Consider the following 12,386-nt stretch of genomic DNA (forward strand, 5'->3'; position numbering starts at 1 on the left):
CTCCTCATGTGTCCCCCTGGGGAGTTTCTGTGGCGTTCGTATTCCGGTGTGTGTCTGATTGTGGCCCGCTGGTTCTTTTGGTATCGACTTTTTGGTATATCACTTGCCGGGTCATGTTGTTCTGTTTTGTCTCCTGGGGGTGCGTGATTTGGTGGGAGTCCCTCTTTTGTCCCCTTTTTCCCTCTTCCCCTTCCTCCTTTATGGGGGTCTCTTTCTTTCCGTTGGGGTGCGTATCGTATTGTATTTTGCAATGGGGGCCTTTTTGGTTCTGTCTCTACAATTTGGGTGGGGGCGGTGAAGGGTGAGCGCGGTTTGACTGATGCCATTGTAGCTTCTTTGTACGCCGATTATGTGTATATTCTTTGGTAGCTATGTTTGTATGGCTTTTTGTTTCATCCTGTGTTCATAAAATGGCGGCTTGCCGCGGCCCCTCCCCTGTTGTTCCTTCCACGGCCCGTTATTCTTCTGTTCCCCCGCCCCGTATTAGAAAATTAACCTTTTGTTATCCTGTTTTTGCTGATTGCTCGATGGCCTTTGTTGTTTCTCCTGTGCTCCTGGTGTCATATCCTGTGAGGAACTTATTCTCCTTTGCTACGTTTTTTACCGTGTGGTGGCCAGCCCGTGGGGTTGTAGGCCCGTATTTGTGAGCTTTCTTTGTACAATAAAGGTTTTAAAAATAAAAAATAAAAAAAAAAAAATAACTGAAGAGTAAATGGACTTCAGACATCACACTGCTGAGGCACGCTGAAGCCGCTAAAGCAGAAACAAGTTTTCCACCTTAGAGACAAAACAGAGTTAGGATTCCTGTTTAAACGTTGTCTTCTTCCTCCCTCGTTTTTGTTTACGAGGATATTCCTGAATTGAATTTAAACGCATAACGGCATTCTAATAATGCATCATTATCAATAGTTACATCTGGATAAATGCAAATAATATATGATTTTGCAGTCATACATATATACCATCGTTGGGTAAGAAAAGCATGTCGACGAGCAATGGTGACAAGAACACTGCAATGGACTTGGACACTTTCCATTGGCACCCTGAGTAAGGGGTTTTCCTACAGAACAACAGCGCTGATTGAATTGTGAATGTGTATTTCTGGTCTTAAACTTGCACAAGTGTGCTGCCTCTCCTTGGGTTATGGTGGGTGGATTACAATGGCCAACAACGGGAGACATTGTACACTATATATCAGTTGGTATATATGTATATATTTATGCATTTTTTCTAAATTTGCAATTTTGGGTTTAAGGCATTGTGGAATTTTGCAGATGAAGTGGTAAGATGCCACTGTGCGACACACACAATATGTAATTGTACATGTCTAATTAATAATGACATGAAAGTTGAATTAGCACACTTGGGCAGGACTCCAGTTGTGTGAGCTCTTTTCGCTTTTGTGAAATAAGACGTAATTATAGTTAAATTATAACTGTGACAATGAAGAATTCCACTTTTTGATATAAACATATTGGATGTATATATTTATGTATTTTGTTCGCCTAAACACTGAAAAATATGACTTACCACAAATTGTGGTGGCAGTACGGCAATATGGGGCATATGTAGGTAATCCTGATTTTGCGATTCGGAAAATGCGATTTTTCGCGAATCGCACTTTCCGATTCTCAAAATCGTATGTAGGTAAAATTATGTGAATTTTTAGCGATTCCCAAAAATTCGCAGAATTATTATGCGATTACTGGAATTGCGATTCCTTATTAGCGAATTCGCTATTAAGGAATCGCAAAAAACTGGAAAGTGCAATTCAGGTGCAGGATGATGACATCACAACCAGGAAGTGTGAGTCTCCATGCTGCACCTAATTGCCTGCACCTGTCCCAGAGTCAGTTGCTGGCTGAGAGACAGAGTGGAGGATGCGTGTTTCTTGATCAGAGCTCAAACTTACAAAAATGGATACATATGCTACTGAAAAGGAAAGTGGAGAGAAGCAGGCTGAAGAAGTTTCCAGAAAAAGGAAGCAGAAATTTTCTGAAAGGGAGTTAGAGGTCCTAACAGAGGAGGTGGTGAGGCACCATGATCTTCTTTTTGGTAAAGCCTCACTCCGTGTGCCTGAAGCAAGGAAGAGGAAAATTTGGGGAGAAATCCAGGACAAAGTGAATGCCATTGGTGTTACCCTTAGAACCACCGACGTCCTCCGGAAGCGGTGGTATGACATGAGGCAGAGGTCGAAGGAGAGGGTTGCCACAAGATTGGCAGAAGCCAAAACAACTGGAGGTGGAAGCTCCACTACACCAGAGCTGATGCCCATGGAGGAGTTGGTGGAGACAGAGGCAGTGACGGGCGTGGCTGACTTGGACAGCTCTGAAGCCAGAGACACAACTGAAGGTAAGATGCATGCCAAAAACACACAATGCATTGCCATCCCACTCAATCCCCAAAACCTTCATGCACAAATAGGAATCCGGTCCATGATTACAGTAATACCCAGTGAAGCATTATGGGAAATGTAGTCAAATGTCATGTACATAGGGGCAGATACTCAGACAAAGGTCATGTAGGCAACAGTTCCAAATACAAAATGAACAGTACCCAAAAAAAATACAAGCAGGCATGTAAATAGTGTCAGTTTTAACATTATACCTCCCCCCCAAAAAAATGTTTAAATACACAACTCATGTGTGATTATTTTTTTAACAGATGCACCAACTACCCAAGCCACTATTGCACCAGTGGAAGAGTCCGCTTCAGCAGAAGATCAGTCAGGGCAGGAGAATCAGAGTGCCACTTCTGACACACCTACAATACCAACAAAAAGGTGTAATACTGTCCTTGCATTAATCCAAATGCAATCAGGATCCACAGATGCTGAAGACGAGCCACAGGCTGATGTATCGCCTAGGGCTTCTCAGGGCACATTGCAAACCACAACATCAAACATGACTTGCAGTGGAGCCAGACAGAGGGCACGGAGGGACACCAGCAATGTCACCACAATTTCGGAGTCTGTTTTTGCAGGGCTGGAGGGACAAATGCTACAAGTGCAGCGCCTGCAAAGTAAAGCCATAGCGTCAATTAAACGACAACTGGCACAGCACAATAGGCACATGTCTGAGGTAAGAGTGGGCATCATGCAAATTGCAACGACAACAGAGGCACATTTGAATGAAACTAGAGCTGCTAGCCAGGCCCAGCGCAGGGAGCAACGACGCCTAACATCACGGCTGGACAAATTTGCCCGGGCTGTGAGCCGACAATCCACATCAATAGCCATGCTTTGCAGGAGAACAGTCAGCATGCAAAATGCAATGACACACTGCTGTCAGGATGTTGCTAGGAGCCTGGTGCAGGTGACACATTCTCTTGATCAGCTACGTGCAGCTGTAACTGTGGCATTGTTACGCCAGGTAGCATTGACACCGATGGGCAATCGAGCCGTAGTACACCTACTCCACCAATACCAGCTGAAAGGCATAGGTGTGGGTGTCAGGGAAGAGGTGTGGAGCACTGCACTGAAAACACAGACCAGGGTGACGGTGCAACATCAAGGCGTTCACGCCCTACATGAGGCAACAAAATGCACAATGGAATGTTGTGAAGTAACACATCCCATGAGAACTTCAGTAAATGACATATTGGCACTGTGTGGAAAAGAACAGGTGCAAGTTACACTCACATTGTGTGACATTACTATTCCTGCATGTAAGGAAATATATATATTTTTTTTACAAACAGCATTAATCATTGTGGTGTATTCTCTTACCTAAAAGTAATTTTGTGTGATGTCATCACGTCGCATGCGCCCAGCAGCTGCCCCAGCTCCTCCTGCACGCCTCCGTTGGAGGGCTTGTCCCTTCTCATCTGATGTGTCGGAGTCAGTCAGTTCCACGGGGGTGCCCTTCTTGATGGCAATGTTGTGGAGCATAGCGCAGGCCACACTATTTTGCAGCATGTTTCTGGACTGTACTGAAGAGTGCCTCCACTCTTGTGGATGCATCAAAAACGGCTCTTGAGTATCCCAAAAGTTCTCTCAATAGTGGCTCTTGTGCATCTGTGGGCGTTGTTGTATCTCTGCTCTGCTGCATTGGTAGGATTGAGGTAGGGAGTGAGAATGAACTCACGCACAGCATAAGCACTGTCTCCTACATGGGAGTAAGAAAAATAAGTTTAGTGTGTGCCATGAAATTACCTAGCAGGTATCCCTCTCCAAATTCTCCATTACTTAGTCTGCGGTGTAAGGCACAGTGTCTGAAGATGAAGGAATCATGGGTGCTTTCAGGGAATTTTGAAACAATATCGGTAATGAGATGTTTTGCGTTGCACACTACCTGGATGTTGATTGAATGGTACGACTTTCTGTTTCTGAAAACATACTCATTGTGTGATGGGGGGGAGAGTGCAACATGTGTTACATCTACACAGCCAACCACATGTGGAAATTGGGCAATTTGATAAAAATCAAGTTTTGTCTGATCAAGTTCCTGCTGTGTGTTAGGAAATTTAATGTGGACATGCATCCTCTGCATCATGGCATTGAGGAAAGCATGGAAGAAACGCGGGAGTGCGTTCTGAGACACCCCTCCCGCTGAGGCAATTACCCCCTGGAAACTCCCTGACGATATGAGGTGTGAGCACAACACCTGAATGTGTGGGGGAATGGTGTGGGCCCTGTGTGTGGGGTGCTGAAGCATGGGTGTAAGCTCCTCTATCAACTCCAGAATACTGTCTGGATGCAGCCTGTAGTGCACATGGATGTCCTCCACAGTGCGTTGGAAGAGGGTGATGCGTGCTTTGTAAATCCTCTCCTGGCGTCTCCCTCTCTCTTCATCCTCACGATTACGCAGCCTCCTGGCTATAACATAGAGCCCAGCCATTGTGAGAAACCACAGATGCATCATGGGCCACTTTATATAGGTTGCACCTGGTTACCACCTGGCCAGAGTTGGTGGTAATTGTGAAGTGCAAAATTGCAATTTTCGTGAATTCGCAATTTGCGAAATTTTGCTACATATGATTTTGCGAAATTCGCATTTTGCGTGACATTATTTGTGATTTACACAATTACCGATACGCAGATTTGCGAATTTGCTAATTTTTTCGCTAAACATTTTTCCGCAATTTTGCTAATCGGAAATTTTGCGATTAGCAATTTTGCACGGAACTTTTCTTACCTACATACCATTTCACGGAATTGCATTCGCAAACGCATAAATTCACAGAATTTAAGCGTTTGCGATTCGCAAATGGCTACCTACATATGCCCCTAAATGAATTACAACCATTGTAGTATGTTTGAAAAACTACAAGTCTGTAGTTGTGCTCTATTACATTCTAGTTCACATGTGACACAGGTGTTTACAAAGTTTAAAATGGCGGAAAAACTGTATTTATCTGTTACTGAGCAAGCCTGCTGGGCAGACGAAATGCGTCTAACATTAACGGCTGACAATATATAATATTTTGTTGCACAGACACACCGTTGACTCTCCTGAGGGGAATTTAACCAGACCGTGCCTGAGAGGTCCGTAACATCGACGCGCCCTTTGCTTTGGAGGTGGTGGATTTTCTCAAGCAAAAGTAGAATGTGTTTGTCAGCCACCACCCCCCCTATCCGTTGATTCAGGAAAGTGGGACCGCAACCTTGAAATTGCTGAGAGCCTACCGGAATGCATAACGACGTACCCCACCGAGTCGGAGGAACCGAGGAGTACATATGGACTTCTAAGGTAGGCGCCTGCATACCAGGAAAAGGGAAGAGGGAAAGCCTGTGATTTAACTGAAAACAACAATCATTTTGGTAAAGTGGACACTGGCGATTCTTTGCAAGTAGGTAATCCTACGGAACAATTTCTTTAGAAACAATGTCAGCCGCAGAAGTGAAGCAACATGAGGAAGCAGTGCTGGCGATATTTGATGCCAGTGTGTCAATAAATAAGGAAAAAACGGTTATCACAGACACCAACACCAAAGTGGATGGTGTAACAGAGCGCCTTAAAAGATTGGAAAAACTCAAACGGTCTGAACTGTACAAATTGTGGAAGTCTAAATCCCTGCAACGGTATCTGGAGGTAAATCGAATCCTGAGAGGGCTCCGCACCCTGGTAGGTCCCACCTATGAGGATCCCAAACCTAACATGTTAAGGGAATGGGCTGACAATAGCCAGGAATCTTCCAGTAGAATGCTAGCAATTCTTATTAAATACGCAGATATCGGTCGCGTAAAGATCTTGGAAGAAATTGAACAGGCCCTGGATATGTTGAGTAAAGAGGTTGACCAAGAGACCATTACTAAATTTATGGCAGAGATGAAAAAACGCCTGATGGAACTAGAGGCAACAATCAAGGAGAGAAAGACGCAGAAATTCTTGAGGGACAAGATCGATTAAGATCGGGCCAAATATTTACTTTTGCCCACAAATTTGAAAAGCTAAGAAAGCAAAGGATGAGCGCTGTGGGTAAAGTAGGTAAACAACAGCAATTTGAGCACAGTAGTATACAGAGCTCTGAATTGGACACCAATCTAGAAGAAGGGCCAAGCAATACAATGAGAACACCAATACCATCAGTGATTGACAAATTAGATTTTTTAAGGGAAGAAAGATGTTTAAATCTCCGCCCTCGGCCCCCTGTAAACACCAGACTGCAAAGAGCAACAGGCAGAGGCGGAACATGCGCAAAGGCACAAAATACTGCATCCATCGGCGAGAAGTCCAAGCCCAAATCCAACAAGTAGACGGCAACAATGAAGCAGCAATCGTCAATCTTACAGACATCAGATTATCTGATAAAGAGAAAAGTATTTTAAAGTTGGGACTTTCTTATTGCCCTAAGATTGACATTGACTATGTTAAGACACAAGTGAATATTTTCAAGTTTGTCAGGATTTTGAAGTTGAAGAAATTCTTTGCAGTAGCACAGAAATGTACAGACAAACCACCTCAATGCACATCACAGGAACAACTAAGCAATCTAGTGGTAGATGATAAGAATCTTATGCTGGAGATGAGAGAATTGCAAGATGAAGAGAATGGAGATACCAATGCATCCCAAGGTATACCCAGTACAACTGATCGTGCAGTGGAACTAGCGTACGCCGAAGGAATCAACATAAGTAGTGATGCACATACAAGGTTCAAGCCGACTTCAAAGTTCACTCCTATGATGGCCAGGGACTCGGTTGATGTATTTAATGATTTGGTGGTTAATGAAGTAAAAAATCTTTGTAAAACAAAAAATGCTAAGAAGAAACCTTTCTCGCAACAACCCAAGGATTACTACACACTTTTTGACAAATTAGCATGCAACAATAATTGTATTGTTCATAATGCTGATAAAGGTGGCAATGTTCTGAGGTAGACAACAATATCTTACCGAAGCTTATAAACTGCTTAACAACAGATTGAACTGTGTAAGGGTAAAATATGATGCCATGATTAAATGCCATCTAACATACAATGCATCACTTCAGGGTTGGCACAGGAAAGTTCAAATTAGCGTTTTTGAAAATCAGTAACCCAACCACCCCTGTGTTATATTTAATACCAACAATCCATAAAGATACTGAAAACCCTCCTGGCCTCCCAATTATTTTGGCCATTGGTGGTGCCTTCGAGAAAACCTCCAAATATGTTCCTATTTATGGTAAGAAAGCTTCCATCTTTTATTCAAGATACAGGATAATTTTTCGTAAGGTCTATGATGCGCCATGGGAGAGTGACTTCCTATTAATGACGATTGATGCTACAACTCTTTATACAAGCATCCTTCATAAGGATGGACTGAATGCCACAAAATACTATCTAGGTAGTGTAGAGTGGTTCCTATATCACTAATAGGCTCTGCGCATTGGAATAATATACACTATAGTTTTGACATAGGACTGAGGTCAGTATGTCTCTATCGAGTATAGTAAACTTAATTGTGTGCGCCAGCTAACTCAGAGGTCACTAGAAACTTTCTGGAATGAACAAGAAGGGATTAGTCTCTGACAACTAAATAAACATGACAACTTTGTTTCCCTTAGAGTCGGAACAATATCTTCAGGGTCGTCAAAACAATAGATAATTAATTCACTCAATCAATTGCGCATGCTTAGTTTCTACAGAGGTGCAGAGAAATATAGAGATGGGGCATTTCAATAAAAAGGGTTTTTTGAACAGTCTTCTTTCTCATGCCCGAGATACCTGCACAAAAAACAGGCAACCTTGCACCGTGGTGCACAGGTGGCTGTATTGAAACAAAGTATGCCAGTGGAGGCAGAAGGCTGAACACTGTTATATCTTTGGAAAAATAGCACAGTTCAGCTCTCTTCCCATCATGCAATGCAGTTCAGTAACTTGGAAGACAACTGGAAAAACTGTGCACACTCTAGCACCCAGGTTTTGGAAACTTTCACACAATGCAGCAAAGCACCCAAAGTGCCTGTGCTGCATTGCATGACAAGGAGAGAGCTGAAACGTTCAGCATTCTGCCATGGCTGGTTTCTGTTCCCAGTCTGGCCCTGAAGTGGAGTTACTTTTGGTGCAAAATCCTGTGTGCTATTGTTAGTAGATATAGTTTTCCATCAAAAACAATGGATGCTTGCATTGGAACACCAATATACCTCCCATAAAATGTCCCATTGACGCAGAGTAATGCAAAGTTTTTTTTTTGCTGCTTTGTATTATTTGTAGGCAACTCTCTGGTGTAAACTTCAGTAAATGGAAAAAATATTTTGTGGAGGTTTACATCACTTTTGTGGTGCAAATCCAGTGCAAAACGTTTGTACATCAGTCCCCAGTTCGGTAACACAAATCTTATTGTACTAAATAAATGGTACAGCAGAGAAAATACTCTGAAAAAAGATTTGCTCATCCACCCAAAACAATCAGCTGTGATTGTTTGCTTAGTTATCTCCCTTCAGACATGATACATTATTAAGGTAAGTTTCAAAACGCTAACTTTTACTTATTGTACTCCGAGTTTGAAGAATGATAACGAGCTAACACTAACATGAGAGAGTGACAGAATAGCATAAAAGCACCAATGGAGTAACCTTTGACTCACCAGCAATAGAGGTGACTGACCACAAAGACTTAACTTTGCAAGAGGCTCATGGAGTTCAGAAATCAATACAGCTGCAAAGCAGAGAGGAGAAAATTGGAGTAAAATGCAAGAAAATAGTCAACCACTGAAATGGATTGCAGAGCTCAGGTAACGCCACGCTCCTTCACTGGAAATGCGTCAAAAATGTGGTACTATATCCCAGTCCAAATTAGGACTAACCCCTTCTTCATAAACTTGAAAAGTCAGCTCAAAGACCTCTTCCTCAACCAATGTCATCCAAATGGATAGCTGCCTACCAATGGGACAGAGCTCCTCTGCCACACAAATCTTGCCCAGCGCAGAACATAGACACTTCAATAAGAAGGCAATGTCATCGCATTCCTTTTGACCTGCATCTAGTACCCCCTCCAGGCCTGAACAAGATTCGACACAAGACAATGCTATTTATTGAAATACTGTGCAGCAGATTGCATCACGATAAAAATGTTGTAATGCACTCTGAAACCTTCGGGTCTGGACAGTGCTGTATAAAACTCTTAAATAAATAAATAAATTATAAATAATAATAATGTTCAAGGTTGTTGGAACCAATTTATTTGATGGGGCAATTCCAACATTGGAATTTCAGAGAGACCAAATCTACTGGAAAGAGTGAACAACCTCTGGTAGGAGGTTTGACCTGGTCAAATAGTTACCTTCAGTCTTTAAGTCTCATTTTGAGTTCGGTAGACCGCGTTACTTCGTCATAAACATGACAGATATCCCGTACGTTGTTTTACAGGTTCGTTATAACCTACGGGACTTGTAATACGATGGATGGGATATCCATCACCTTTGTGACGGAGTAACAGGGTCCACTGAAATCCAAATCACGACCTTTCTTATGTTTCTACTGAGGGAGCAGCATTTCTGCCACTGCAGATGTTAGTCAATTGACCTCAGGTAGTTTCAGGTGGAGGCCGGTGTGAAAAGAATCAGCCAGAACAATTGCATTGTTGCATTGACTTCTTCCAGTCAGTTCTACAGTTTAAGCAGTTATGAGGCAAAAGGTAGTCTAACTCCAGATGTCTAAAAATGAGAAAACTTTTTGACTCCGAGAGGCCAAATCAGTCTAGCAGGATCTTAAGTGAAAGGTTCCTGAAAGCTGCCAAAGCTCTGAGAAGTTTGAACGATTGTAAAGACAGTGGAAGACATATGCAGGGGACTGGTTTCTAATACTATGTAGGAGGGCAGCCTCATTCTTGATATGTGGTGCAGCTGAACTCTCATTTTGGTAAAATAATATAACACATACAACCAGTATCTGGTTTCTCGTTGTAGGGTGGCACAAACAGCAAGGCCCTTCAAGGAGAAAACGCATGTCTTATGTACACAACACTAATAAATAAACATTTCTACAAAACTTTAATGCATAGGTTAGAAATTAATTTCACCCAGTAGTGGCCTAATGCGTTTCAGGGCGCAAAATGAAATTTGTTTTATTTATTTTTTACTTACATTTCTCCGGTCGGACTTGAGCTAGAGTTTAAAACCCCCCAACATGCCACTCCCCCGCCCCGCCACCCAGGCACTCTCTCCACAGGCCGCTACTGAATTTACCAGAATGACAACATGTTTAAGGGTCCATAGAAAACAGTCAGACATCATAAAATCAATGTCATCCTGTTGTGTGCGCAGTCAATAGGTCCAAGGCTCACTTCTTAGCCAACAATGCATGAGGTCAAGTGGGGATTGTTGACTGGTTTCGGTCTACTTTTTCAGAGGACTGGCACTTATTCACACTAGTGGGCGATCAGCCATGAAGTAATATTTTTTCATCTTGGTCTTCACTTTTACCTTCAAAATTAGGACATTTTTTGGAGACCAGCATCATTTAGTGAGGCAAGGCAGGGTGCTGTGGCCAAGCGGGGATCTGGAAGGTCAGATACTTTCGTTTTGCTGTTTCACTTTAGCCTCAAACTTCAACTTCACATTTTCTGAATAGAGGAAAGCTGAAATTCGAAGCTGTTGAGCCACTTCTTTCTAAGGCACATTTGACATCCTCCAGATATCATAGCAATTCTAAGATCCAAATTTGGAAAAAGTCGATTGTCTTTTTTCCTGTTGCACCAATTGTCCCAAAACGTTTATGTACTGAATATTGTGTAACAGGCCACAGATTCAAGATGGAAGAAGGTTTTTCCCCTACTTCTTCCAAGACCACAACTAAAAATCCAGTCCAGTAGAGACTGGATATATGACGTTATAACGCATACTTTAACAACGCATACCTTTACAACGCTATTTTTACAACGCAGGAACCATTACAACGAATTACCATTACAACGCATTTTTTTACAACGCAATACTTTTACAACGCAATACCTTTACAACGTAAGTATTGGTAAGTATATAATATTTTTTTTAATGTAATTAATTAAATTTAATATAATTTATTTTAATTTATTATTATTTTTATTTTATTTGTACCCTGTATCCTTGTATTGGTAAGTATATAATATTTTTTTTAAATGTAATTAATTAAAATTAATATAATTTATTTTAATTTAATATTAATTTTAATTTATTTTTACCCTGTATCCATGTACCCCAAAACCCAAACCTGGCCCTGAACCCTAAAAATACCCCTTTACCCAAAAACCCAAACTTAGCCCTGAACCCTAAAAATAACCCTTTACCCAAAAACCCCAAATTGACCCTGAACCCTAAAAATACCCCTTTACCCAAAAACCCAAAACTGACCCTGAACCCTAAAAATACCCCTTTACCCAAAAACCCAAAACTGACCCTGAACCCTAAAAATACCCCTTTACCCAAAAACCCAAAACTGACCCTGAACCCTAAAAATACCCCTTTACCCAAAAACCCAAAACTGACCCTGAACCCTAAAAATACCCTTTTACCCAAAAACCCCAAACTGACCCTGAACCCTAAAAATACCCCTCTACCCAAAAACCCAAAACTGACCCTGAACCCTAAAAATACCCCTTTACCCAAAAACCCAAAACTGACCCTGAACCCTAAAAATACCCCTTTACCCAAAAACCCAAAACTGACCCTGAACCATAAAAATACCCTTTTACCCAAAAACCCAAAACTGACCCTGAACCCTAAAAATACCCCTTTACCCAAAAACCCAAAACTGACCCTGAACCCTAAAAATACCCCTTTACCCAAAAACCCCAAACTGACCCTGAACCCTAAAAATACCCCTTTACCCAAAAACCCAAAACTGACCCTGAACTCTAAAAATGCCCCTTTACCCAAAAACTTAAAACTGACCCTGAACCCTAAAAATACCCCTTTACCCAAAAACCCAAACCTTGCCCTGAACCCTAAAACTACCCCTTTACCCAAAAAACCAAACTTATAACATT

Source organism: Lissotriton helveticus, chromosome 8, assembly GCF_964261635.1.
Source record: "Lissotriton helveticus chromosome 8, aLisHel1.1, whole genome shotgun sequence".
In the NCBI taxonomy this organism is placed as follows: Eukaryota; Metazoa; Chordata; class Amphibia; order Caudata; family Salamandridae; genus Lissotriton; species Lissotriton helveticus.